At 48.2% G+C, this 25,892-nt stretch overlaps 1 protein-coding gene and 1 pseudogene across 1 annotated transcript in view; both read right to left on the bottom strand.

Moving 5' to 3' along the window:
- Positions 1 to 25,892, bottom strand: part of LOC134882942 (52 kDa repressor of the inhibitor of the protein kinase-like) — a 439,430-nt gene that overhangs the window by 315,987 nt on the left and 97,551 nt on the right. The gene's annotated exons all lie outside the window — the stretch shown is intronic.
- On the bottom strand, positions 1,074 to 23,135 carry LOC134882249 (uncharacterized; annotated as a pseudogene).

Genomic DNA, 25,892 nt, shown 5'->3' on the forward strand with positions numbered 1-25,892 from the left:
TGCAGAAGAAACAGTGACGTATATATAATTAAATGGGACTGCTATACATTTCTACGGTAAAAGGGAAGCATGAAAGGTAGTATGGATTTTCAAATAAGGAGTCCCATGGAAACTGTAAGAAATTGGTCAAATCAAATGTGGATGTAGACATAGATATAGACAACTGTACTAAAGGGTAGCATGGAATATAACAGGAAATGTGGATCATGCAGTATCGTGGGGAAAGAGTGACGTGGCTAGGTAAGGGGTACCATAACATATGGGGACGGAGCTACCAATGAGAACCTTTGGAAAGCAGTACCATAGAACATTTAAGGTACGGGTAAAATGGTGAGTGAGGGGTACCCTAAAAGGATAGGGAAGGGTTACATTACATCACATGTCACTTATCAGACACTTTTTATCCAAAACGACTAACATACATTCAATATTGTAGACAATCCACACAGGAGCAACTTGGGGTGAAGGGTCTGGCCCAGGGACACAACGACATGCTGACTGCAGTGGGGATTGAACCAGTGCTCCCCTGATCCAAGATCAATGCACTATCCTACTGAGCCACAGCCTCCCTTACAGGTTACATTTCAGGAAAGGGGTACCATGTAATATTTTAGGAAAATGGTACAATCCTATATTTGAGGAAGGGGGATACCACAACTTATTTAGGCCGATGGGTAACATAGATCAATTGTGTGGTTCTGGTTTTTAGGTAAGGGTTGCTTTGACAAATTTGGCTAAGGGGTACCATGGAATAGTTAATGGGGTACCATTGTATAGTAGGGTACCATGATAGGTAAAGGGGCACCATGAATAGGTATGCTGTACCATGCAATAGGTAAAGGGGTACCATTACAACCTTTAGTAAAATAGAACACAGACTATTAAGGACAGGATGACCTTGGAATATTAACAATAAGGTAGTTGGGGTTGATCTTATATTATAATAATGTACCCTGGAACTTTTCAGGTGAGGGTACCACAACATCTTTGACGGATACCATGGAATACTTGAGGTAGGAAGTATGATGAAATATTCTATGAAAGGAGTAACAACACATATTTTAGCTGAGGGGTTTAATGGCATATTTTAGAAAAGGTGTGCAATCATTGATGAAAAGAAAAGGGTGCTTTGGATACTTTAGGCTATACCAAGGTCAAATGTTAGGAGACGAGTACAACAACATATTTTAAGTAAGGGGTTCCAAGATACAACTAAGTTAAGGGTTTTAAAAAGAAGAAAGAAAAGAACACTTTCTATAATCCCCAGGAAGGTAAGGGGGGTTTATTTATAGCACATTTAAACACAAGGCAAAGAGTTCCACAAAAACACTTAGATTCAAGGCGGGGAGACCATGTGTGACGTAATGAGATTTCAGAATGACATTAATCTGAAGGTCAAGAGAAAGCCAATAAAACCTGCTACATATATTGAGTTTAAAACAGGCATCACCAGAGAGAAGATACACACTAAGGGTTACCATTGAACAGCTGACTCTCACACACTCATTGTCTGTTTGACCTGAAAGGGAGTGTGCAGGTACAGGTGTGCAGGTACAGGTGTGCAGGTACAGGTGATGCAACAGGTATGAAGAGCATCTCTTACCAGCTGATGATCAGACAGGTTCAGCTTTTGAGGAAACAAGTGTCCCAATATCACAACTATGTCCAGAAATCTACGTTAGTTTTTTAACCCTTTAGACAGCTGCTTATCCAGCTCACCTGAGGTTCTTATTGTGGGGAATGATGTCACCTGACCTGCTCACAAAGCAAAGCATCATGGGACAGTTTGATCACCTGACAAACATCAGCTGTTCTTTAAAACTGAGTCAGCAAAAACATCGGCTTTCATCCAGAAGAAAAAAACAACTCAATTCACTTTAAAATAACTTCTGATCGTCCAAAGTTCTCAGGGCTTCCAAATACTGGGACCTGACCATAGAAACCGGTTCATATATCTTGGATCATTAAAAATATACATTCATTTATTGCTAACATCATATTTATAACAGAGTAGTTATTTCTAACTGCTGGGATCCACTGTCACACACACCTTCAGAGGTGATACCTTCACTTCCTCCAGACTGCTAATGTATGGAAACATCCTCTCAGTGAAAGTGTGTGTGAAGGTGTGTATGTGTGTGTTAGTGTCAGCATCAGAGAACGACAGCTTTCCTCTGTTCCAGTCCAGATTCACTCTAACCTCTGGAGCTTCTTCTGCAGGAGGAGAGGAGTGGATGGATCTGATGGAGAACATGCTGAGTATTCACCTTCATAGAAACCTATCCTCCATAATCCAGACTTTATGTCTCCCTTCCTCTGGACAGACTCTGCTAACACACCCAGAACCAGACTGTACTGTCTGTAACCTGGACATCCCAGCTGTGAGTCCCTGAGGTAAAGCCCTCAGAGCCCAGGACAGAGGGGTACTGATCAATCCTCTCTGGATTATCAGGAAGTTCCTGTCTCTCTCCTCATCTCACTCTGGTCAGATCTTCAGACAGGATGAGTACTGGATGAGCAGTGTTTGGGTCCAGGAGGAGAGGAGAGTAGGACACCATGTCCTTCATCTTGCTCCAGATGTTGAAGCTGAGGTTGCCCAGGTGTTTGGCCTGGTCTATCAGAGCCCCTGAGGGCAGCTGTGGATCCTCCAGCAGGGGGCGCTGCAGCCTCTCCACTGCAGCCTTGTAGTTGTGCAGGAAGGAGACGTCTTCAGCTCTCAGCTCCTCCTCTGTGGCTCTGACTGTGTGTGAAAGAGCTGCTATCTCTCTGCTCACAGCCTCCATCTTCTCCTCCATCATCCTCCTCTTCTGCTCCTCTTCCTCCCTCAGTGCAGTCATCCTGGCCTCCTCTTCCTCTTCCAGAAACTGGTGAAGCTTCTTAAACTGCTCCTTAATCTGCAGCTCTGTGCGTCGGGCCTGGGCCTCCATGTGTCCTGCTGTCTGATCAAACTTCACTTTAACTTCTTCAAAGAGCTTCAGTTTCTCCTGTAAGGGCTGCAGAGACTTCTGGAGCTCCTCTTTGAGATCCTGAGCAGCTTCATCCACGGGTCTGATTCTGTGGTTGGTGTGTGTTCTTGAATCTCTGCAGACGAGACACACTGGCTGCTGATGGTCCAGACAGAAGAGTCTGAGTCTCTCAGAGTGCAGACTGCAGAGAGCCTCTGAGACCTCTGACCTCTCTCCTGTAAGAAGGTCTCACACAGGTTCTTCAGCACCAGGTTACAGGGAGGTTCTCCTCTTGAAGATCTTCTCTACAAACTGGACACTCTCTTTAGTTCTTTCCCTCCCACCAGTTCTGCAGACAGGCTCTACAGAAGCTGTGGCAGCAGGACAGGAGGACAGGATCTCTAAGACTTCCTGACAGACGGCCAGCAGGAGGTCCTAACCTGGAGCCATGTTGTCTCTGAGTGGAGCTGAAACACAGCAGACAGGAAGTACAGTCAGTCATACCCTCCTTCCAAAGTTCACAAGAACTGTACAACATTTCTAAAAGTTAATGATCTACTGTTTAGTAGAGGTCTGTTAGTTTGGTCTGAAGGTGAATCTGATCGTCTGTCTTTCAGTCCGTCCGTCTCTCTGCAGGGAGGAACAACAACTAACTGTTCCTGGTTTGTCTCAGGTGAGTCAGGTGAGCTTCGTCACGCCTCCTCTGCTGACGCTGCTGCTTCCCCTGTCACACAGAGGAGTGTCTCAGTCCACAATACAATGAAAAAGGATTGTTCCTGTTTTTGTATTGGCGGCGATGGAGACGCATCACCCAGCCGGAAAACGTACATTTTTGCCACTTTTCTTGCGTAATCTTAATTCTCCTTGAGGTTAATATATGAACAGTTTAATTGGCATGGTTTTAGAAACTGATTATCATCTATAAAAGTATTCACTTGGAGTGGTGTTTAGAGTCAGACTCACCTTCAGGGTGGGGGGGTCAGCAGGTTGAAGCAGCAGTGTTGTAGCTCCCTCTTTTCTCTCCTGTAGCTGAACTCAGGGAAGGTGTTAGTTTGGTCTGAAGGTGAATCTGATCGTCTGTCTTTCAGTCCGTCTGTCTCTCTGCAGGGAGGAACAACCACTAACTGTTCCTGGTTTGTCTCAGCTGAGTCAGGTGAGCTTCGTCACGCCTCCTCTGCTGACGTTGCTGCTTCACCTGTCACGCAGAGGAGTGTCTCAGTCCAGAGCTCTGGTTCATAGCTGGATGTGTAGACCGTTTGTGATGCAGCAGCTCTGGAGTACTGTGGGGAAATCAGGTCACAAACGAACAGGACGCACCCCCATTTTCTCCAAATCCCCAAATTAGAATCCTGTCTTGTCATGGACCCCCTCCTGAGTATTTTATCTGTGCCAATGTAACCGATGTATTCATTTATCATATTTATATTTCACCAATAATCCACTTCACTTTTTCTTTGTAAATACTTGTTACTGTATATTTATTTTGGGGAACTTTTATTTTGATAGGTATGCTTTTATTTTGTGACTGTAGACATCGTGAGTTCCGGTAGAGTCCCGCTACTTTCAGGCTCCGCTGAGGAGAGCTAAGACATACGAGTAAGAGTACATTTGAGTTAAACCTGTAAAAGAAAACAGTTCAGAGGCTCAAATTGAATTTTGCTCCAGCCACAAATACTGTTGGTTGTTAACGGAAGGTTCGTTGCCCTGTGGATGTATTTTATTATCATGTACAGCACTGAAGTCAAATTCGCTAGCTTACTGAACTGGAGCTAAGCTAATCGAACACGCACATGGTTTCTCATGCAGTTCCCGGTCTCTGTTTTTCCCTCTTAAGGTGTGCATTTGGAACCCCTGTGGAGGGAAGTTGCTGTTTGATGTTATTGTGTTTCACACAGGTATGTGCTCTCTCGTTTTCTGTGCGTTTCTATATTAAAAACAATAATATACTCAGTGGGCTTCAGGCTCTGCGGAGGAGAGGTGTGCATGTTGAAACCCTGAAGTTGCTGTTTTGATGTTATTGTGTTTCACAGTTTGAAGAAAATACATCTTGTTTGAGAAGGCAGAAGATCTCCTCATCTCGTTCCACATCATCCACAACACAACGCAGACCAGACCGGCTACACCAAAACAAAGGGTGTAATCTGAGTGCAGGTCAAAGATCAAAGTGCTGGAGCCATCATAACCCTCCCCATGAATCAGAATCAGAATCCCTTTACTCGTCCCACACAGGGAATTTTTCTTTTGTTACAGCAAAAAGAGCCACAGAGCTTAATGTTACACAAAGATACACAACAATTACACAAGTTTACAGAAGACACAACAAATACACCGTTCTGAGGTGTAGCAGCCAGGTAAATATTGCAGTTATTAACTGTATCATATCTATATTGCACATGGTGTTGGGTGTTATAGTCAGTGTGGTTATATGTGAGGGGTCTCCCGGGGGCCATGCTGGTTAAAGAGTCTGACCGCTGCAGGAAGGAAGGACCTGCGGTATTTCTCCCTGAGACACCACGGGGGCAGCAGCCTGTCGCTGAAGGAGCTGCACAGTGTGGATAGGGTGTCCTGGAGGGGGTGGGACACATTGTCCAGCAGGGAAGACAGCTTGGCTGCCACTCTCCTGTCTGACTCCCCAGGACAGAGCCTTCCTTATCAGTCTCTTCCTGACAGCAGCCGAGATGCTGCAGCCCCAGCAGGCCACACCATAATGCTGCGGAGCAACCAGTTTGCTGAGGTCTGCTTTAATGGTGGAGTCCTTTACTTTCTGTTGACCTTCTCTCTGAGGAACAGCAGATCAAGTGGACATTTCAGACGGGGTTAAAGGTTGAAACTGAAAGTGAACCTTGACTTACTTTAACTAATGTAAAGTTGTGCAACACCACAATGTAAGCTGCGTAACAAACACTAACTTTAAGCTGAACTCAAAGATGAAACTCCACAGTCAGAAGCTTTATTAACTCATCAGCTACCAGTAGTTTTGATATGAAGTCCCAGGCTGCTCCAACAAAGCATCATAAATATATATGAGACGTTAAACAGGTACACTACCACCTATCAAAGTGGATTTGAAGGGTATGCTCTGCAGGCTTTGGCCGGCTCTCTTATCACACCTGGAGCTTTAAACCTCAGAAGAACACACACACATTTCATCGGGGATCACACTAGCCTTGTTATTAGGATATGTTGAGCGGGAGACATCTCTACTACCTCGTTCTGGACTCTTACACACAAGAGGAGGCATTGGAAACCTAGCTCAGTATAGAGCCTTCACACACCACCATAAACGCTGCTGTAACACAGCTGATGTTAAAATGACTCTTCAGAAACAGCTAGATTTCACTGATAGGAATGAGACTCGATGACTGGGACTCAGATGGAACCACTCGACCAACATGGAACGAAGGGAAACAAACACAAAACTAAACAAACTTGAGTTTCCGTCAGATAAAAATGTTCTTGGCTTGAGATAATGCCGGCTCTCTGGACATGGAACAAGACAAACTGGCCCAGGACAAAGGGAGATGAGGACTTAATGCAGGGTTCTCCTCTGCTGTCGTCCTTCTGGACCTCTCTGCTGCTTTTGACACAGTGAACCACCACATCCTTCTACTAACTCTCCCTGCTCTCATTCTAGTGCAAGGAGATGGGTCTGTGTCTGACTCTCATCAACTCCTCACTGGGGTGCCACAGGGGTCTGTCCTGGGTCCCTTCCTCTTCTCTCTGTACACAAACTTTCTTGGTTCTCTCTCTCGCTCTCACGGCTGCTCCTACCACAGCTACACAGATGATACTCAACTGTTGTTTCCCCGGTCTGAAACCCAGGAGGTCGCATGCATTTCTCAGTGTCTGGCTGACATCTCTCAGTGGTCAGCCAATCAGCTCTCTACTCCCTTACTGCGAAAGGGACCCAGGTGTCCCTCAAAAAACACACCTGTTTGCGATAATGGTTTCTTAATAGAAGAATCAGACCCCATTGAACCCAGCACAGCAGAAACTCTGCAGATCTTCCGCTGCAAACTGAAAACGCTTCTGTTTCCGTTGTAACTTGGCAATTCAATTCTTGAAGGAAAAAAACAGTACTTCAAAAAGTGAATTGAGGCCTTTAAATAATCCAGCAGCAGTTACAATGGTAGGACTTGCTTGAAGTGAATATACTTACTTGTTGTTCAGAGGTCGACTCTTCAAGGTTTTTGCACTTATTGTAAGTCACTTTGGATAAAAGCGTCAGCCAATTAAAATGGTTAATGGAACCAGGAGGCAACAATGAAGGGAGGGGTTGACAATCACGCTGCCAGGAAAACACACAAGGACAGGAAGTAAAGAGCTCTGCATCGATACGGAAGGGTAAGTACAAAACAAAACAAGAAGTGCACGATGAGACTACCCACGACGACTGTAACTTCACTTTACTGAACACGAATAAACGTTGGAACAGGGACAGAGCTTCGTATTACAAATATAGTAAATCTATAAGTGATAAATCTTAATCCGACTTTTTGTCAGTCTTTTTGGCCCCTGAAGACCCTTCACATGCATCCAAACCTATCGGACACACACACGGGAGGAACACCACAGAAAGCAGAATAGGGTTTCTTTAAGACTAAAAGCAGGAAGACATTGTAAAGTAAATGCAGAGAAAAGGAGATAAGGAAGGAGTGGGAGTGTACATACTGAAAAGGAAATAGACAAACAGACACATGGAGGCGAAGAATGATGGGAAATAAAAAGGCTGAAGGAGACTGAAAGACAGAGGCGTGCAGGTTGGGATTTATTTCCACAACATGAAGAGATCAGCCCGCTGCTTCTGTTGACTGTTTCCATTGGATAGATGAGCCAGTAAACCCTGCTCTGTTGCAGAGAAATCAGGACCAGTGGGAGAAATCTCTCTGACTCCTCTAACAAGCACACAATGAAGGAGGCGCATGGAGAGAAGACTTTTGAAAAAGGGGTTTCAAGCAGAAAGTGAGCCGTCTCTGGAAAAGAGTCAAAACAAGTCCTTTGAACTTCACGGTGTCTGCGTTTGAAGCTGCATAAACACACACAGTGAACCCTGGACTCACATCCTATTGTTCCCAGAGAAGAAGAATGGATATCCAGCCCTGATTGGACATCTGCACATCAGTCAGTAAGATGCACAGCATGGATTGTTAAACATTAGCTCTCCAAATTGCCTGTGGTTCTTTAAGAAGCCGTTAAGAACCATTTCATTGCGTGAAATATCTCTCAGGGTATGAATGGCTCTTTATCAACCGGATACATTGTGAAAGCGTGAAGTACAATGGAGCTGTGTGATCCCTGCGGCGCTGTGGAAAGTAAAAGATATCAAAGCGCTCACATCAGCTGCTTTCTACTTTAGGCTTAATGGAGTATGACCGACTTAATGATGTGTTGGGAACTGAACATTTATATGTACTGGGAGTCATGTCGAGCCTCTCTCCCCCTCAGGAACACTGAGCCCAGGTGGGAGAGGCCGTTTAATGGAAGTAAAAACTCCATCCCAACGTTAGCACTGCAGCCACTGAGGCAGCAGTGTGGGGAGTGAGATACTACTTAAAGAAACACACAGTCCCTACTGGGAGCAAATGAGCAGCGCTGCAAACACTACTCAGAAGAGTTAAGGATGGAGAAATCATGCAGACTGGATACACGTGTGTACTGGGAGAAGGAACACCAATGTGTAATGATGGAAGTGCGATGTACGGAAACGGATTAGGGTTAGTGTTAGGGTTAGGGTTAGTGTTAGGGTTAGGGTTAGGGTTAGGGTTAGGAGGTTAGGGTTAGTGTTAGGGTTAGGGGTTAGGGTTAGGGGGTTAGGGTTAGGGTTAGGGTAAGGGTTAGGGGGTTAGGGTTAGTGTTAGGGTTAGGGTTAGGGGTTAGGGTTAGTGTTAGGGTTAGGAGGTTAGGGTTAGTGTTAGGGTTAGGGTTAGGGGTTTAGGGTTAGGGGTTAGGGTTAGTGTTAGGGTTAGGGTTAGGGTTAGGGTTAGGGTTAGGGTTAGGGTTAGGGTTAGGGTTAGGGTTAGGGGTTAGGGTTAGGGTTAGGGTTAGGAGTTAGGGTTAGGGTTAGGGTTAGGGGTTAGGGTTAGGGTTAGGGTTAGGGTTAGGGTTAGGAGTTAGGGTTAGGGGGTTAGGGTTAGGGTAAGGGTTAGGGGGTTAGGGTTAGTGTTAGGGTTAGGGTTAGGGGGTTAGGGTTAGTGTTAGGGTTAGGGTTAGGGTTAGGGTTAGGGGTTTAGGGTTAGGGGGTTAGGGTTAGTGTTAGGGTTAGGGTTAGGGTTAGGGGGTTAGGTTTAGGGTTAGGGTTAGGGTTAGTGTTAGGGTTAGGGGTTTAGGGTTAGGGGGTTAGGGTTAGTGTTAGGGTTAGGGTTAGGTTTAGGGGGTTAGGTTTAGGGTTAGGGTTAGGAGTTAGGGTTAGGGTTAGGGGTTAGGGTTAGGGTTAGGGCCACGTGATTTTCTTTAGTATCTGAAAATGTTCTTTCTGACTCAACATTTTTACTTTCCTCAAAATCTTTCTTCTCTCTCAAAATGTTGACCTCTCTCAAAATACTGACCTCTCTCAAAATGCTGACCTCTCTCAAAATGTTGACCTCTCTCAAAATGCTGACCTCTCTCAAAATGTTGACCTCTCTCAAAATACTGACCTCTCTCAAAATGTTGACCTCTCTCAAAATACTGACCTCTCTCAAAATGTTGACCTCTCTCAAAATGTTGACCTCTCTCAAAATACTGACCTCTCTCAAAATACTGACCTCTCTCAAAATGTTGACCTCTCTCAAAATGCTGACCTCTCTCAAAATGCTGACCTCTCTCAAAATACTGACCTCTCTCAAAATGTAGACCCTTTTGAGAGAGGTCAACATTTTGAGTCACTTCACTTTTTTTTTTTACTTTTCAGATCAGTGAAATCTCACTCTGACTCTTGAGATGAACGGACAGATATTTTAGATCTATAATGACAGCATCCATCGTCCGGCTGTTTAGTCATTTTTTGTTTTGAGCATGGCAACGGATGAATAAAGGTGATTGGATTACTTATAGAGAAACAATGTGATGGGGCATGGGAAACATGGGCTGCTCTTCAGTCCGAGGAAATACCAACGCCTTCCCATCCTACTCAAATGAACCAGACTGGTTTCTCTTGAGATGCATCTGATTGTTTTCCGTCCATTCTTCAGTGAAAGTGCTGTGAATCACACTGAGGCTCCCACCGCTGCCGTCCGTTCCCCCTCATGCTAACCGTGCAGCTCTTCAGAGGCTGCCTCAAACATGGAAGTTTATCCACTTCTTGCTAATCACCCGCTGTCTGTGACTTCCTGTGGCTCCTGTGGTTCGATGTATCGATGTAAACCCGGGGCCCGGGGACGTGGAATAGTCGCGGAGCAGATTGAATGCGCTCTCAGGAAGTGAGCTGGGTGTAATGACTCTCGGATCGCAGACATCACTCAGTGTAGTCCAGTAATTGGACCCTCCAGTAGATCACGTCTCCCTTTAATGTGTCGCTGATTTGTGCAATTATTGGGAAATGTCTTCTGCAACTTAAACAGAAAGAAATAAAACAGCTCTGAAATAATGGAAGCTTTGTGAGCAGCATCACCGCGGTGTGTGTGTGTGTGTGTGTGTGTGTGTGTGTGTGTGTGTGTGTGTGTGTGTGAGAGACGTACACAGCTGGAGACCAGGGGACATGTCAGGTAAACAACAACAGAGACAGCTGTCCAGCTTTGTGATCTTAAAGGTCACCCAGCGCTCCGGTCCCAGCTGTGTGCGTCTCTCTTTAGTGTCCCCTGGTCTCCCGCTGTGTGCGTCTCTCTTTAGTGTCCCCTGGTCTCCAGCTGTGTGCGTCTCTCTTTAGTGTCCCCTGGTCTCCAGCTGTGTGCGTCTCTCTTTAGTGTCCTCTGGTCTCCCGCTGTGTGCGTCTCTCTTTAGTGTCCCCTGGTCTCCAGCTGTGTGCGTCTCTCTTTAGTGTCCCCTGGTCTCCAGCTGTGTGCGTCTCTCTTTAGTGTCCCCTGGTCTCCAGCTGTGTGCGTCTCTCTTTAGTGTCCCCTGGTCTCCAGCTGTGTGCGTCTCTCTTTAGTGTCCCCTGGTCTCCAGCTGTGTGCGTCTCTCTTTAGTGTCCCCTGGTCTCCAGCTGTGTGCGTCTCTCTTTAGTGTCCCCTGGTCTCCAGCTGTGTGCGTCTCTCTTTAGTGTCCCCTGGTCTCCAGCTGTGTGCGTCTCTCTTTAGTGTCCCCTGGTCTCCAGCTGTGTGCGTCTCTCTTTAAGGCCGATATGTGGTTCAAAGACGACGCAATGCAAGTCACCTTTCGGACCCGTTGCGTCCTTGCGGGCCCTCCTTGCGGGCCCTCCTTGCGGGCCCTCCTTGCGTTGTTGCGTGCACCTCCCAAACATTGTAACCTTGCGTCGAGGCGACGCAGCCGTAAGGGCTGTGATTGGTCCGCTAAAACGACAAACGTCATTTCCGCAATTTCGTTTTCCCCCGGTTTTCAATTCCTCCAATCCTCAAAGAAAGTCATTTTTTAAAAGAGCTACAATGGACCAAGCAGAAGAACGTCTGGTGAACGTCTGGTGAACAAATACAACGAGCGACGATGATAGACGTCAAAAGAATCTTGGTCAGTCTGTACAAAAAACATTGCGCCCCCTACCGTTGTGGCGATAAATTGCATTGCATCGGGTAAACCCGACGCAGAACTATAAATGTTCTCGGCTGCGTCCAGGCGTCTGCGTGTTCAATGTGTTGCGTCGGCGTTGAACCATAACTCACCCTTTATTCTAAAAATGTGATCACATGACTCCTTCTGATGTCCCTGCAGATCTGCTGTAAGCTAGCTCGCTAACGTAGCTAACCTTCAGATACTGACAGACACTTCCAGCTCTGAGACTCACTCTGAGACAGAGACAGTTGGTCAACACGCTTTGTTCCTGAAGCTGCAGCGCGTTTCTCCTGATGGAAATATCTGAGGTCTCAACGCTGGACTGATATCATCACAGGATGGTCAATTGATCACAATGACAACCCTTCCCCACAGATAGTGGTGCATTAATTAGGAAATAAGGTTTAAGGATTTCACAGGATCGAGCTCATCACACGCCTCAGCAGCAAACAGATCAGTGATGGTCTGTCCGGGGAACATGATCCATAACTCACTGTATGTTCCCATATCTCCACATAATGAGAGGCATTAAGCCCTCCTTATTGATGATTTCTGCAGCAGGGAAACAATGAACCGATTTAAACAGCATGACCTGTCTGCTGCTGCAGGGACAAAGGTTCAGTGTGAAGTCAACTACACCTGATGATCCAGGAACCAGTTTCACCTGCAGACCAGCTTCATGGTGACACACACAGTTCCAACGGTTCAGTTGCAGAGTAGCTGTCCTATCGCATTACGGTCATTCCCATAAACATTACCCCCCCTCCATAAGACACGTCTGCAGAACGACTGCTACTGTTATTATTAATATCATTGTTGTTGTTATTATTGTTGTTGTTGTTATTGTTGTTATCATTATTATTGTTGTTGTTGTTGTGTGTGTTTTCTGAATGGAGATTGGTCCAATCAGAGCGCAGATCAGCCATCAGCTCCGTCAGCCCCCACCCTAACACCCTGGGACCTTAATAAAGCAGGGGCTCTGTTAACCGGTCACACACATCCGGTCTTTGTTCGAGTCTGAGCTTCTGCTCCTCACGGAGAGTCTGACCGGGGGTTAGTCTGCATCCTTCTGAGGCTTTGCATGATCTTCATATGTGATGCAACACTTGAACTGAGCTCCAGGTCTGCTGTGGACCCCCCCACCCATCTGAAAGAGCTCCAGGGTTTGAGTCTTAAAGTCCTCTCAAACTCTGGCTTCACTCGAGGACTACCTCCTGACTGCCTCCAGCCTCAGGAGGTGATGAGCTCCTGATTCTAATTTATACCCCCCCCCCCCCACACACATACACACACACACACACACACACACACACACGCATGCACGCACGCACGCACGCACACACACACGCACGCACGCACGCACACACACACACACACACACACACACACACACACACACACACACACACACACACACACACACACACACACACACACCGACACCGACACACACCGACACCGACACACACCACACCACACACACACACACACACACACACACACACACACACACACACACACACACACACACACACACACACACACTCCTAAATCAATTCTTATTCATTAGGTTTGATGAGAGGAAGTCTGGGGGAAATTGAGTTGGGGTCTATATCTCATATCTACCGAGGCAGCTTGTTTTTGAATCGCTTTTATTTCTGCGTTTATGATTCAGCCGCTCGACTCCCCTCCATCATTCCCATCGTCCCACGGGAGGAGGGGGGGTACCTTCTCTCACTGTGGAACAGGTAGTTAGACGTGGATGGGGAGGTGTTGTCTTTGAATAACAGTGCTTGTTGTTGTGATGTATGTTGTTGTTGTTGTGATGTATGTTGTTGTTGTTGTGATGTATCTTGTTGTTGTTGTGATGTATCTTGTTGTTGTTGTGATGTATGTTGTTGTTGTTGTGATGTATGTTGTTGTTGTTGTGATGTATCTTGTTGTTGTTGTGATGTATCTTGCTGTTGTCTGTTATTTTACCTCTGATGAACTCAACAGCTGCCGGTGAAATATCTGCCTTCCTGTGTCCCCCCCCCCCCCCCCCCCCCTCATGAGTCAGTCCTGACTAATGGTCACAAAGCTCCCCGTCTCCGTCAGGTATAGAGTCTAACAGGACGACTTGATTTGTTAGATTCCATTTCAGTAACCCTAAACCTTTTCTCTCCTGCATTTATTGAGCAGTTTAATCTGATTTGAACAAAAAGCTTCTCTAAGGATTCAAACATTTCACTGTAAGTCCATCCGGGCTTCGGCTGTCTTTGTACACTGTTTCCTGAGAACACTTTTGGAGTTGGATTTTGAATGACTTGTAATGAAGTTTTTGGACAATAATGCCTCTGCATTTAAACTCAGGTAAAGCATCGGAGCACCTCTCCCACCACTGTTCACGTACACTCGGACTCCCGGTGTTAGTGAGACGCTTACGATAAGAGATGGCTTCATGCTGGGAAATGTTGCTGCTGCTTGTTGCTGTTCATTGGAGTGAGTTGTGTGATTAACGGGCTTTTTAACATGATTTAGCAACTTAAAATAAGAGCAATAACCCCTGGAGTTTGTCCCAGTACGGATCAATCTGACTCAAAATCTGAAGAGGCAGATTGAAGAAGAACTCTGCAGCTCTGAGCCAGGATCTGCGTCTCTATGACAACATTGAGTAGAACACTTACACCTGAATGCATAAAGAAACACGTACGATCAGAGATCTGGAGTAACGCGTCATGCTGGGAAATGTTGCTGCTGCTTGTTGCTGTTCAATGGAGTCTGTCTCTGGATCTGAATATGCTGGGGGCTCCTCTCAGTGTCCCCTGCCTCCGTGCAGCAGGGGCATCTGATAAAGCTGCTGAGGCTTCTCTCTTTCATCATGTGCATCGACCCGGGGAAAGGTGAAGAAAGAGGAGGGGTTTGTCTCCGTCCGTTTGAAAGACGCCGTGCGATCGACTCAGGGCTCAGAGGTGAGTCCTATATGTGCTGAACAGTAATCCCTCTACGTCACACTGTTTCCCACAGCTGCTTCCAGCTGTGCACATCTCACAACTGCGACCGACATTGTCTCTGGATGTCCTCGGAATAAATCCAGAAGACATCTGTTAACTTTCTCTCAAAGACTATGAATGTAAAGAAGGCCTCTCCCGCTTCAGGCTTCATTTCCCCGCCTGGTAAGCTTCAACTTCAGGAACAAAGTGACATCACCGTGGAACACACCTATTGGCTAGCGCTCCAACATACTGTCTTTGATAGGCTCAGGGGCGGGACATCTCTAAGTAGTCATCCAATCAGAGCAGACTGGGCTCTGGTTTCAGACAGAGGGTAACGAGCTGTTGCTTGAGGTCTGCTTGTGTTGATCTCACTTCACGCTGCCGCAGCAACGCCTCATTATGGGATGTTATCATCTTCATTTCTGTCTGGAATAAATTACTGTCAGGTGTGAATAAGAACCTGATGCACCTGCAGCAGCTCCTCTCCTGTCTCCCATCTCCCGTCTCCTGTCTCCTGTCTCCTGTCTCCTGTCTCCTGTCTCCTGTCTCCCTTCTCCTGTCTCCTGTCTCCTGTCTCCTGTCTCCCTTCTCCTGTCTCCCTTCTCCTGTCTCCCTTCTCCTGTCTCCTGTCTCCCTTCTCCTGTCTCCCTTCTCCTGTCTCCTGTCTCCCTTCTCCTGTCTCCCTTCTCCTGTCTCCTGTCTCAGCAGGAGGAAGATTTAGTTGTGTTGCCCCCCCAACACATGTATCACCGACCGGCTTCTCTTACAAATGTCTCTCTTCCACTATCTCTGACTCCTCCATCACAGCCAGGTGGAACAAAGCCTCTCTATTGATCGGCTCTTTGTGTCTGACGGGGGATTGCTCTCTTTGTCGCCGGCTTATCTGCAGACTCACAAACAGGTGGGGCGGATTCACCGTCTGACGGAGAGGCTGGAGCTGTTTGAGTGTTTGCTGCAGCCCTGCCTTCAGAGCCCCGGGGCAGGGAGTAGAAAACCCACCCTTTGACCTCTACAGCTCTATAGCATCCACTGCTCTTCCTTTCAGCAGCTCTAAACCCAAACAGCTGATAGTTATAGCAGCCCAACATCAGCGGCAGTGTCTCAGTCTGTAGGGACCTAAGCTTTGAACCGAAGGGTAGCCGGTTAACGTCCCGAGTGGAAAAAAAAAAAATGGAGTGTGGACTGGTACTGGAGAGTTGTCAGTTCACCTCCTGGGCCCTGCCGAGGTGCCCTTGAGCAAGACACCGAACCCCCAACTGCTCCCTGGTGCCGGTGAGACTGGCAGTCTTTGCTCTGGCACCTCTCCAGATGCATGTGTGCAACCTAAAACTGCACCCATCCATCCATCCCTCCCTCCATCCATCCATCCCTCCATCCATCCATCCATCCATCCCTCCATCCATCCATCCATCCATCCATCCATCCATCCATCCATCCATCCATCCATCCATCCATCCATCCATCCATCCATCCATCCATCCATCCATCCATCCATCCATCCATCCATCCATCCATCCATCCATCCATCCATCCATCCATCCATCCATCCCTCCATCCATCCATCCATCCCTCCATCCATCCCTCCATCCATCCATCCATCCATCCATCCATCCATCCATCCCTCCATCCATCCATCCATCCATCCATCCATCCATCCATCCATCCATCCATCCATCCATCCATCCATCCATCCATCCATCCATCCATCCATCCATCCATCCATCCATCCATCCATCCATCCATCCATCCATCCATCCATCCATCCATCCATCCATCCATCCATCCATCCATCCATCCATCCATCCATCCATCCATCCATCCATCCATCCATCCATCCCTCCATCCATCCATCCATCCATCCATCCATCCATCCATCCATCCATCCATCCATCCATCCATCCATCCATCCATCCATCCATCCATCCATCCATCCATCCATCCATCCATCCATCCATCCATCCATCCATCCATCCATCCATCCATCCATCCATCCATCCATCCATCCATCCATCCATCCATCCATCCATCCATCCATCCATCCATCCATCCATCCATCCATCCATCCATCCATCCATCCATCCATCCATCCATCCATCCATCCATCCATCCATCCATCCATCCATCCATCCATCCATCCCTCCATCCCTCCATCCATCCCTCCATCCATCCATCCATCCATCCATCCATCCATCCATCCATCCATCCATCCATCCATCCATCCATCCATCCATCCATCCATCCATCCATCCATCCATCCATCCATTCATCCATCCGTCCGTCCCTCCATCCATCCATCCATCCATCCCTCCATCCCTCCATCCATCCCTCCATCCATCCATCCATCCATCCATCCATCCATCCATCCATCCATCCATCCCTCCATCCATCCATCCATCCATCCCTCCATCCCTCCATCCATCCCTCCATCCATCCATCCATCCATCCATCCATCCATCCATCCATCCATCCATCCATCCATCCATCCATCCATCCATCCATCCATCCATCCATCCATCCATCCCTCCATCCATCCCTCCATCCATCCATCCATCCATCCATCCATCCATCCATCCATCCATCCATCCATCCATCCATCCATCCATCCATCCATCCATCCCTCCATCCATCCATCCCTCCATCCATCCATCCATTCATCCATCCGTCCGTCCCTCCATCCATCCATCCCTCCATCCATCCATCCATCCATCCATCCATCCATCCATCCATCCATCCATCCATCCATCCATCCATCCATCCCTCCATCCATCCATCCCTCCATCCATCCCTCCATCCATCCATCCATCCCTCCATCCATCCATCCATCCATCCCTCCATCCATCCATCCATCCCTCCATCCATCCATCCATCTTCTCCCACTCCCGTCAGGGTCACAGAGGTAACGGCTCCAGCAGAGAGCCCCAAGCTTCTCTTCCCCCCCTGTCCTCTCGCCATCTCTCAGGCAGCGTTGCAAACCTCCCTGAGAGCGCTCTGAAGGCGGTCCTGCTCCAGGTGTCTGTCAGGAACGTCTGGGAGGTCCGTACGTCAGGGACACGATGCTCCTCCTCCAATCGCACAACGATTGCATGGTAGAGATCAATCGAGAGGTGCAGGAATGAGTCCTAAAACATCACTTTCCCCTAGTGTGGAGGTCAATGGTTTTTTGGGTGTGTTTTTGGTTTGATGAGTCACCTCTCTCAGCACCGCCTGCTCCCCCCTTATTTAATATCCAGCTCTTGCGTTGTTCCTTCTGCTGTAAATGTCCCCAGGTGTTGTGACTCTGAGAGACCCTAAAGAAACAGCAGGAGACAATTGTCCTCACAGACCAATGAACTCATCAAAGTAAAAAAGCTATCATGAATGAAAAGCTGTAATAAATACATCCTGCGTCTCTTTGAGCCTCCATACTCAGATGGTTTCTCAGCTGTTATCTAAGACTCTAATTAAAGAGGCCATAACTCACGTTGGAAATCACTCAGCAGGAGCGCCGGGACCCTGATCCCCTAGTTGTGTGTGAACGTGCTCACTATTTAAGTATCACTGCGCCTCCATCTGCCTGGGAAATAAATAAATGAAGAAGGTCCCGGTCGCTGTGGCTCACGGCCTGCCGGCAATTAATCACCGGCAGCGGCCCGGCAGATTTACATAATATAATGGCCGGGCTTTGTCTCTCACACAGAGGACGACCTGCCATCCCACCGGGCGGAGTGTGTGTGAGGGACAGAGAGGGAAACACAACGAGAGGAGCGTCTGATCTTTGGAGCGCCAGGATCTTTGTCTGTGTAACCATAGCAACATCACACAGCCTGTGATTGGTGCGGCTGACAGAAACAGTCCTTCTCTCAAAACAACGGCGACCTTTCTCCCTGTCTGCAGAGATTCATGTTTGCTTGTGTGTGTGTGTGTGTGTGTGTGTGTGTGTGTGTGTGTGTGTTTGTCCTTGTTAGGATGAGCCCGGCCGGGTTGGCTCTGCAGTTGAAGCTCTCTCTGAATAACCTGAGTCTCTCACAGTGCTGCTTCCTGTTGGGGGGCTCAGGCTCAGCGGCTGAGGGTGAGGGTCTCCACAGACTCTCCGTTAACCCCCTCTTAATATCTGGCAGGGGAACACGGTGCTCATTTTTAATGTGTGATGCTGGGCAGGTGGAGGAGTCACTGCGGGGCATTGAGTCTCTGTAAACTCTGACCCACTTCCTGTTACAGACCCTACCACAGCTGACGACCACCTGCTTGTTACACCTTGTTGTTGTTGTTGTTGTTGTTGTTGTTGTTGTTGTTGTCATTCTGCTGATGAATATTGGTGATTTGTTGGGGCCTGGTATGGGTTCTCAATCTTGATGAAGCCGGCCCTAATGAGCGGAGACTGCTAATGATCCGGCTGCACAAGCCCGGCTCTGTTCTGGTCTCTGCAGACACACTGCTGACACTGATCTGGAGTCAGACATCTCCTTCAGCCTCCAGGAAAAAGTCCTCCATCATCAGGGAGCTTCACGATTCTGCACATAGCCTTGTATTTCTGCATGCACCTCAAGGTTCAAGGGTTTGTATCATCATGTGCAGAGCAGTGGAGTTATGGCAATGGAAATCTGAGATCCCGGGCTCCTCCAACACTGCAGCATATTATAAAAGTACAGAACGTTATCAAATAATCCTGAATAGTAGTGCAATATGTAACAGAGGAGTTTAAATCAGAGCAAAAATAGTGACGGAATTCTGTGAGACAGGTCTACAAGTAATGCAGATGAAGTAGATACATGTCAGAAATAAACACAGTAAGCTCAATAACTGAACTTGAACCTGAGCTCTGCTGAACACCTGTAAGAGGAAAGCTGGAGGAGAAGGAGGCCCAATGCCAAACCACACCCTGCCTGCTCCCGCTCCGTCCAGACTCTGTGGGCACACTCAGAACCTCCTGAATGAAAGTGTTTATCGACCTCCTGATGGCAGAGAAGGTTCTGGTTTCATAAGGAATCATGAACACTGACTGCTGCTTGTTGTGGATCAGCTGTTTCTCAGTTTCTATAACATCTGATTCTCTGCTGTTTAAAAGGGGGGGGGGGGTTTAAGGATTTCAGGGCCTTGTTTGATTAATCGCTTGCTATTTTAATCCAATTTAAAAAACACATACATGTGTCAGTAGGAACTTTAATGAGCTAATTCTACCTCAGAGTCGTTAAGAGTGCATGTAACCCACTAATGTAAAACCTCTCGAGTTACAAACCTCATTTATTTGCTTTTGAAATCAAAAAGCCTTCGTTCCTTTTTCTAAGACTGTATTTTGCACTCTGTCAAAACAGCAGGAGTTATTCTGAAGTCTTTCAGAGCAACTTCTGATCAGATGAGATGACCTTAACACCAGAGCTAACGTTAGTGCGTTTCATGTAAAACATTTAAAGTGGAAACACTGCTCTAATATTTAAGACTGATATCCATGTTACCCAGAGGATGAATTCATCTAAAAAGAAGAGCCCAGGAAAACTGTGAAACATGCTTTGCCTGCCGAGCGTTTGATAGAAGCATTGAGGTCGCTCTCCTGTCTGATAAATATTTACAGCCTGTAGCCCCTTAGCTTAGCTCAGACCCGGCAGCAGACACACATCTGTTGGCGGCCCAATTTAAAAATGAGACCTTGCCCACTTTTTTTCTTTCAAACAACCTCTATTGGAATGCTTTTCATGCCGGGCCGTTTCCTGGCTTTTTATATTCTCCTCTGAACGCCTGCCAGCCGGACAGCTCAGCTATTACTGCTCAGAGCCATTCAGGACATTACCGTCCTCCCCGAGTGTCAAACGTTTGCTTTAATGGGACAATAAGGCATCAAGACAGACACTACCAGGGTCTAAAGTCCAGCCTAAATCCTGATGATGGATTGTGTCTGTTAATCAGATCAAAGAAGATGCTTCAGAATAACTGAGACCAAGGGGGCAGGAGTCAGCTGCAGAGGACTGACCCGTGGTGTGCAGGAGTCAGCTGCAGAGGACTGACCCGAGGTGTGCAGGAGTCAGCTACAGAGGACTGACCCGAGGTGTGCAGGAGTCAGCTGCAGAGGACTGACCCGAGGTGTGCAGGAGTCAGCTGCAGAGGACTGACCCGAGGTGTGCAGGAGTCAGCTGCAGAGGACTGACCCGAGGTGTGCAGGAGTCAGCTGCAGAGGACTGACCCGAGGTGTGCAGGAGTCAGCTGCAGAGGACTGACCCGAGGTGTGCAGGAGTCAGCTGCAGAGGACTGACCCGAGGTGTGCAGGAGTCAGCTGCAGAGGACTGACCCGAGGTGTGCAGGAGTCAGCTGCAGAGGACTGACCCGAGGTGTGCAGGAGTCAGCTGCAGAGGACTGACCCGAGGTGTGCAGGAGTCCGCTGCAGAGGACTGACCCGAGGTGTGCAGGAGTCAGCTGCAGAGGACTGACCCGAGGTGTGCAGGAGTCCGCTGCAGAGGACTGACCCGAGGTGTGCAGGAGTCCGCTGCAGAGGACTGACCCGTGGTGTGCAGGAGTCAGCTGCAGAGGACTGACCCGAGGTGTGCAGGAGTCCGCTGCAGAGGACTGACCCGAGGTGTGCAGGAGTCAGCTGCAGAGGACTGACCCGAGGTGTGCAGGAGTCAGCTGCAGAGGACTGACCCGAGGTGTGCAGGAGTCCGCTGCAGAGGACTGACCCGTGGTGTGCAGGAGTCAGCTGCAGAGGACTGACCCGAGGTGTGCAGGAGTCTGCTGCAGAGGACTGACCCGAGGTGTGCAGGAGTCAGCTGCAGAGGACTGACCCGAGGTGTGCAGGAGTCAGCTGCAGAGGACTGACCCGAGGTGTGCAGGAGTCCGCTGCAGAGGACTGACCCGAGGTGTGCAGGAGTCAGCTGCAGAGGACTGACCCGAGGTGTGCAGGAGTCAGCTGCAGAGGACTGACCCGAGGTGTGCAGGAGTCAGCTGCAGAGGACTGACCCGAGGTGTGCAGGAGTCAGCTGCAGAGGACTGACCCGAGGTGTGCAGGAGTCAGCTGCAGAGGACTGACCCGAGATGTGCAGGAGTCAGCTGCAGAGGACTGACCCGAGTTGTGCAGGAGTCAGCTGCAGAGGACTGACCCGAGGTGTGCAGGAGTCAGCTGCAGAGGACTGACCCGAGATGTGCAGGAGTCAGCTGCAGAGGACTGACCCGAGGTGTGCAGGAGTCAGCTGCAGAGGACTGACCCGAGGGGTGTAGTGGGGACAATGGGGGTGCAGCAGTGGGGAATGGGTCGGGGGAGGGGCGCCTGACTGATCAAATCTATTGAAGAAAATGTTCAGTTTGTTTGCCCACTGATGGTCCCCCCGGACCTGGGAGTCTGGTCCTTTGTAGCCAGAGATTGTTTTCAGGCCTCTCCAGACTCCGCTGACGTTCCTCCATGCTCTTCCTGTAGCTGTTTCCTCTCTCTGATCTTCCACCTCAGTTCCCTATGTACCACCTTCAGCTCCTCTCTGTTGCCTGATCTAAATGCTCTCTTTTTGTCCTTCAGGAGAGCCTTTATCTCAGGGGAAATCCAGGGTGTGTTGTTTGGAAAACACCGTACAGTCCTGGTACCACCTCTCCGCGCTGCGTGTGGGCACCGGCTGTCTGTAAACCAGAGGTTGATACACGGGCAGGAGGTGGACCAGGTTGTGGTCAGATCTGCCCTGGGGAGGAAGGGGTGATGAGCTGTAGGCCTCCTTGGTGTTGGTGTACAGTAAGTCCAGTGTTGTAGTGTCTCTGGTGGTGCAGGTGACATACTGTTTGAATGTGGGCAGAGTTTTTGAGAGAGAGGCATGATTGGAGTCCCCAGAGATCAGGATGAGGGCAGGTAGGTGCTGTGTTAGCAGTCTGCTAACAGTAGAGCTGATGATGTCTCATGCCTCTTCAGAATTAGCAGAGGGGGGAACATACGCCGCTACCGCGATAACATGCGAGAATTCCCGGGGCAAATAGTCTGGCTGCACGCTAACTGCTAGCAGCTCAATGTCCCTGTTGCAGATCCTTTCTGTAGCAGTGATGTGCCCAGGGTTACACCATGTTCACAAACACAGCCAGCCCTCTTCCTTTCCTCTCACCACTCTCTCTCGTCCTGTCCGCCCGCAACAGATGAACACCGTCCACTGCACGAGGAAACCCCGGACACCGTAGTGAACAGAAAAAGTAGCCAAAGCAGTGCAAGAATTATGTGCTTGGCATCCATTGTGCAACCTATGAGTTAAAGTAGAGCTAAATACAATAAATAGAGATAAAAAGTACCTTAAATAAAGTACATAAAGGAAACTACTACTTGAGTAGGAGCTGCTCTAACAGGTTGCCATCTGGAAAGTCCAGCTCGAGGGTGGTGATTTATCAATACAAGAAATAAAAACCATTGACAGTCACTCCAGTAAGCTGCTTTACTGACCGTTTGCTTCCATAGCTCAGAAGTTGTAACATGGTAAAGTGTCCTCACCTCTTGCGTGTGGAAGTGCACCTCAATAAAGAGCAAAGGAAAACTCTTCTGCTGCTGTGTGGCGTCTGACTTCTGTCCGGCTCGCTCCCCGATAGAGTCCTGGAGCCTGAGAGCGTAGTGTGCCAACTGAGCCTTGGGGGGCACCCTTTGCATTAAAGACTGTGAAACTACAGCTCACAGACACACATGTGCGGACAGCACTTCAAAGTTTCTCGGGTTAGCAGGATGATAACAGTAGTCGCCTACCTCCGCTGGTCACACCTCCTGAATGGGTAGCAGACAAGCTACACCTTTGATATGCTCTGCAGAACCAGCGTTACTCATTGTTTGCAACCACTAAGATTAAAACGAGCTGCTGTACAATCTGTCCACGGGTCTTCCTGCAGAGCCTCCAGGGGAAAGCACACCTGTGTGGAAACACTGCAGCAGAACAGAAAGACTGAGTCAGATGGATAAGATGTACTTAAAGCTGCGAATTTACAAGTCCCTGCCTCTGAAAGCCAGCCGTCAGCCCTGCGAGAGAAGAACCATTAGGAAAGCAAAGATGCTCCGGACCACTTGGAATGTGTTTATCTCTGCAGCATGGTGGAGGGTCTCTGAGGCGAAACAGAGAAAGGACCACTCCTCCTCTGCACGCTGCGGCTCTCTGGGAGTGAACCGGTTCTTTGTGAGGTTTATCTCAGAGCGGCTCTCTGAGTGCACCGGTTCTTTGTGAAGTTTATCTCAGAGCGGCTCTCTCAGAGTGAACCGGTTCTTTGTGAGGTTTATCTCAGAGCGGCTCTCAGAGTGAACCGGTTCTTTGTGAGGTTTATCTCATAGCGGCTCTCTGAGAGTGAGCCGTTTCTTTGTGAGGCTTATCTCAGAGCAACTCTCTCTGAGTGAACCGGTTCTTTGTGAGGCTTATCTCAGAGCAACTCTCTCTGAGTGAACCGGTTCTTTTTTGAGGTTTATCTCAGAGCGACTCTGTGAGTGCACCGATTCTTTGTGAGGTTTATATTAGAGCGACTCTCTCAGAGTGTACCGGTTCTTTGTGAGGTTTATCTCAGAGCGACTCTCTCAGAGGGAACCGGATATTTGTGAGGTTTATCTCAGAGCGGCTCTCTCAGAGGGAACCGGTTCTTTGTGAGGTTTATCTCAGAGCGACTCTCTCAGAGGGAACTGGATATTTGTGAGGTTTATCTCAGAGCAACTCTCTCTGAGTGAACCGGTTCTTTGTGAGGCTTATCTCAGAGCAACTCTCTCTGAGTGAACCGGTTCTATTTTGAGGTTTATCTCAGAGCGACTCTCTGAGAGTGAACCGGTTCTTTGTGAGGTTTATCTCAGAGCGACTCTCTGAGAGTGAACCGGTTCTTTGTGAGGTTTATCTCAGAGCGACTCTCTCAGAGTGTACCGGTTCTTTGTGACGTTTATCTAAGAGCGACTCTGTGAGTGAACCGATTCTTTGTGAGGTTTATCTTAGAGCGACTCTCTCAGAGTGTACCGGTTCTTTGTGAGGTTTATCTCAGAGCGACTCTCTCAGAGGGAACCGGATATTTGTGAGGTTTATCTCAGAGCGGCTCTCTCAGAGGGAACCGTTTCTTTGTGAGGTTTATCTCAGAGCGACTCTTTGAGTGAACCGGTTCTTTGTGAGGTTTATCTCAGAGCGGCTGTCTCAGAGGGAACCAGTTATTTGTGAGGTTTATCTCAGAGCGACTCTGTGAGAGTGAACCGGTTCTTTGTGAGGTTTAATCTCAGAGCGACTCTCTGAGAGTGAACTGTTTCTTTGTGAATTTTATCTCAGAGCAACTCTCTCAGAGTGAACCGGTTCTTTGTGAGGTTTATCTCAGAGCAACTCTCAGAGTGAACCGGTTCTTTGTGAGGTTTATCTCAGAGCGACTCTCTGAGAGTGAACCGGTTCTTTGTGAGGTTTATCTCAGAGCGACTCTGTGAGTGAACCGATTCTTTGTGAGGTTTATCTTAGAGCGACTCTCTCAGAGTGAACCGGATATTTGTGAGGTTTATCTCAGAGCGGCTCTCTCAGAGGGAACCGGATATTTGTGAAGTTTATCTCAGAGCGGCTCTCTCAGAGGGAACCGGTTATTTGTGAGGTTTATCTCAGAGCGACTCTGTGAGTGCACCGGTTCTTTGTGAGGTTTATCTCAGAGCGGCTCTCTCAGAGGGAACCGGTTATTTGTGAGGTTTATCTCAGAGCGACTCTCTCAGAGGGAACCGGTTCTTTGTGAGGTTTATCTCAGAGCGACTCTGTGAGTGCACCGGTTCTTTGTGAGGTTTATCTCAGAGCGGCTCTGTGAGTGAACCGGTTCTTTGTGAGGTTTATCTCAGAGCGGCTCTCTCAGAGGGAACCGGTTCTTTGTGAGGTTTATCTTAGAGCGACTCTCTCAGAGGGAACCGGTTCTTTGTGAGGTTTATCTCAGAGCGGCTCTCTCAGAGGGAACCAGTTCTTTGTGAGGTTTATCAGAGCGGCTCTCTCAGAGGGAACCGGTTCTTTGTGAGGTTTATCAGAGCGACTCTTTGAGTGAACCGGTTCTTTGTGAGGTTTATCTTAGAGCGACTCTGTGAGTGAACCGGTTCTTTGTGAGGTTTATCTCAGAGCGGCTCTCTCAGAGTGAACCGTTTCTTTGTGAGGTTTATCTCAGAGCGACTCTGTGAGTGAACCGGTTCTTTGTGAGGTTTATCTCAGAGCGGCTCTCTCAGAGGGAACCGGTTATTTGTGAGTTTTATCTCAGAGCGACTTTCTCAGAGGGAACCGGTTCTTTGTGAGGTTTATCTCAGAGCGACTCTCTGAGAGTGAACTGTTTCTTTGTGAATTTAATCTCAGAGCGACTCTGTGAGAGTGAACCGGTTCTTTGTGAGGTTTATCTCAGAGCGGCTCTCTCAGAGTGAACCGGTTATTTGTGAGACTTATCTCAG

This window comes from Eleginops maclovinus, chromosome 20 (assembly GCF_036324505.1).
Source record: "Eleginops maclovinus isolate JMC-PN-2008 ecotype Puerto Natales chromosome 20, JC_Emac_rtc_rv5, whole genome shotgun sequence".
Lineage (NCBI taxonomy): Eukaryota > Metazoa > Chordata > Actinopteri > Perciformes > Eleginopidae > Eleginops > Eleginops maclovinus.